Source organism: Balaenoptera borealis (assembly GCF_965194805.1).
Source record: "Balaenoptera borealis genome assembly, chromosome: 4".
In the NCBI taxonomy this organism is placed as follows: domain Eukaryota; kingdom Metazoa; phylum Chordata; class Mammalia; order Artiodactyla; family Balaenopteridae; genus Balaenoptera; species Balaenoptera borealis.
Window position 1 is genome coordinate 145,832,404 of NC_138861.1, and position 3,725 is coordinate 145,836,128.

General features: G+C 39.8%; 1 pseudogene across 1 annotated transcript; it reads left to right on the top strand.

The window, feature by feature from the left end:
- Positions 1 to 2,312: 2,312 nt before the first annotated feature.
- Positions 2,313 to 3,465, top strand: LOC309627680 (non-histone chromosomal protein HMG-17 pseudogene; annotated as a pseudogene). Its single transcript has one exon. The product of its transcript is annotated as a non-histone chromosomal protein HMG-17 pseudogene (transcript).
- The last annotated feature ends 260 nt before the right edge of the window (positions 3,466 to 3,725 follow it).

Sequence of the window (3,725 nt, forward strand, 5' to 3'; positions counted from 1 at the left end):
CTAAAGCCTTTATTCTTCCTGATGAAATTTTAAATCTTTTAATCAAATTTTGCCCCTCTGTCTCCCCTAAAAATTTTGCTGGGATTTTGACTGATACTGTGTTAAATTTATAGGTTAATTTGGGGGGAATTTTCATCATTACAATATTATGTCTTTCCATCCAGCAATATGGTCACTATTCATTCAATTCTGTCAGTAAAATTTCCATATTATTTAGTTTCCATTTAGTTTACTTCTGGATATTTTATATTTTTATATATTTTATATATATAAATATATATATAAATATATTTTATATATAAATATATTTTATATATTTTTATATTTTTCTGGATATTTTATATTTTTTTTTTTGCTGTTAATAAATATTATCTTTTAAAATATTCTTCTGAAGGCTTTTGCTGGTATATGGGAACACTATTAATTTTAGGATTATTGATTTTGTAATTGGCCATGATACTGAACTCACTTAATGGGTCTAATATTCTTATCTATCCATTCATTCATTCTGTAAATATTCAGGCACTCTTCTGGGTCCTGGAAATAAGCAGTAAAAAAAAAAAAAAATCTGTTCTCAAGATCTTTATATTCTACTGAGAAGAAATACTAAACAAATAAATATATGACAGGTGGTGATAAGTGCTAAGAAGGTGGGGGAAGCATAGTAAGAGGATGGAAAGTGACCACAAAAAATACTATTTCAGTTAACATGTTCAAATAAGCCCCCTCTGATAGGTTGAAGTTTGAGGAGAGACCTAAAATGATGTTGTTTTTCTTGGGTTTTCCCAGTAGGTATATATATACATCATTATACACTTCCCACCCACAGCAGGATTTCCATGCTCCTGGAAGATTGCCTGTCCAGTGGCAGCAACACCAAAGATTTAGTCTATAAAGGACGCTTCTAGGGTTTTCAGTGTTCTGGACTTAAAGAATGGCTCCACAAGTCCTTCCAGCCACAACCCCAATTGGACTTTAGAGGCTCACAGAGTTCAGTGTGCTCCTGGCAAGTCTACTTTCCCTCCCCTCCCAAATCTCAATGGAATCTACCTGCTTCACCAATATAAACTGCCTAAGAGAACAATCCCAAGAGACCACTATTAGAGGCTACAAACCACTTAAAAGAACAATCCCAACAGGCTATAATTTCCTTTTTAAAAAAATTAGAAATAATTGCATCATACCTCAAATGCCTGTTTGCCTCTTTTAACAGGTCAAGTTCATCATATAGATTTTTTTTTTACATCTTTATTGGAGTATAATTGCTTTACAATGTTTCTGCTGTATAACAAAGTGAATCAGCTGTACGTATACATATATCCCCATATCCCCTCCCTCTTGCGTCTCCCTCCCACCCTCCCTCTCCCACCCTCCCTCTCCCACCCCTCTAGGTGGTCACAAAGCACTGAGCTGATCTCCCTGTGCTATGCGGCTGCTTCCCACTAGCTATTTTACATTTGGTAGTGTATATATGTCCATGCCACTCTCTCACTTCGTCCCAGCTTACCCTTCCCCCTCCCCGTGTCCTCAAGTCCATTCTCTACGTCTGCGTCTTTATTCCTGTCCTGCCTCTAGGTTCATCAGAATCATTTTTTTTAGATTCCATATGTGTATGTGTTAGCATACGGTATTTGTTTTTCTCTTTCTGACTTATTTCACTCTGTATGACAGACTCTATGTCCATCCACCTCACTACAAATAACTCAATTTCATTCTTTTTATGGCTGAGTAATAGTCCATTGTATACATGTGCCACATCTTCTTCATCCATTCCTCTGTCGATGGACACTTAGGTTGCTTCCATGTCCTGGCTATTGTGACTAGTGCTGCAGTGAACATTGTGGTGCATGTCTCTTTTTGAACTCATCATATAGATTCTTAACCCCATAATGCTTTGCTCTAATCTAGCCTAACTTCCCACTTCTCTTAATCTATCCTGACTCTTTCATTTTGCTGTCATGAGTCAAATCCCCTGTTGCCCTTAACAACTCTTCTAACCCTTCCCTTTATCATCTTACTCTAACCAAAAACCTGGGCGTCTCCTTGTTTCCTTGCAATACTCTCAAGTTGTAGGTGTTTTGTTTTGTTTTGTTTTAAATCCTTCGAGTCCTGCTTGCTCTCCACTGCCAAATCCAAACCTTTCCCCTCCCTTCCAAAATCCTAGTTCCCTTGAGATGCATACCATTACACTACAGCCTGAACCCACCCAGGCTGATTGCCTGCTAAAACCAAAATATCAACATTCTCAATAGAATTTAAACAATACACAGAGTTTCAAAACAGAACAGTCGGAGCAGTGTGAAGAAGAGGTGAGAGTGACCCCTGGACCGGCCAAAGCCGCGCGCCACTGCGTCCCCGTGTCCAGCGCCTACGTCCCGCCACCGTCGCCACCATGCCCAAGAGAAAGGCTGAAGGGGATGCTAAAGGAGATAAAACCAAGGTGAAGGACGAACCACAGAGAAGATCTGCAAGGTCATCTGCTAAACCTGCTCCTCCAAAGCCAGAGCCCAAGCCTAAAAAGGCCCCTGCAAAGAAGGGAGAGAAGGTACCCAAAGGGAAAAAGGGGAAAGCTGATGCAGGCAAGGGTGGGAATAACCCTGCAGAAAATGGAGATGCCCAAACAGACCAGGCACAGAAAGCTGAGGGTGCAGGAGATGCCAAGTGAAGTGTGTGCATTCTTGATGACTGTGTGCTTCTGCTGACTGTACAGTTTGAAGTACTATTTTCTATCAAGTTTTACAAAAATGCAGAATTTTGTTTTACTTTTTTTTTTTTTTAAGCTATGTTGGTAGCATACAGAACACTTCATTGTTTTTTTTGGTGGAAGAGCACATGTCACTTAATAGATTGTCCCCGAAGCTGGATTGACGTGGGAAAAAGAACATCCTTCCCGTCTGGTTTTGAGAGACTTCCTCTCGGTTCCCAGGAAGGAGGGGTTCCTTGATGTTGACACACAGTAGCCACCTTGGCACAAATGCCTTGTGGTGTGGAAAAACTAAATTTAGTTTTTATGTCCTCTTCTCCGTCTCCACCTTCAGCCTAGACTTGACTCCCTTAAACCCAGAGACCTGTTGGAACCTGACCCCTCAAAGTTGGTTACCAGTACGTCAGGCAATCTGGACTTTCCAGTGTGACCACTGAGATGGCGTCCCTCAAAAGAGCAGCGGTTCCTTTTTCAGGTTGTGGATCTTCAGATTGATACTTCTGCCATTTTCACTTCCATTTCCTGAAAGTCAGGGTCGGCTTGTGAAAAGTTGTTAAACAACATGCTAAATGTGAAATGTCAACCCTCACTCTAAACTTTCCCTGTTCAGAGCATCACATGAAGACTTCACTGGGTTTTATAGTGGCTTTCAGATTTTGGTGGTCCACTGAAAAAGGGAGTTTGAAAGTTGTTTTATACTGTTAACGATTGTCTGCCCATGTCCTGCCTGAAATACCATGATTGTTTATGAAAAGTATCTCTAATAAAGCCAGATACAGTTTGAAAAAAAACAAACAAACAGAACAGTCAAAATATCCAGGATAAAATCAAAGTTACTAACCATACAATGAACCAGGAAAAATCTGAATTCACACGGGCAAAAAAGATGTCAATGCTGAGAGAACACAGATAGTGGAGTTATCTGACAAAGGCTTTGAAGCAGCTATTTGTTGACAGACAATTCTCCATTGATCTCTTGTATTTTTGTATGTCTTTTGGGCAAGGGCATTAACAGCTTTTT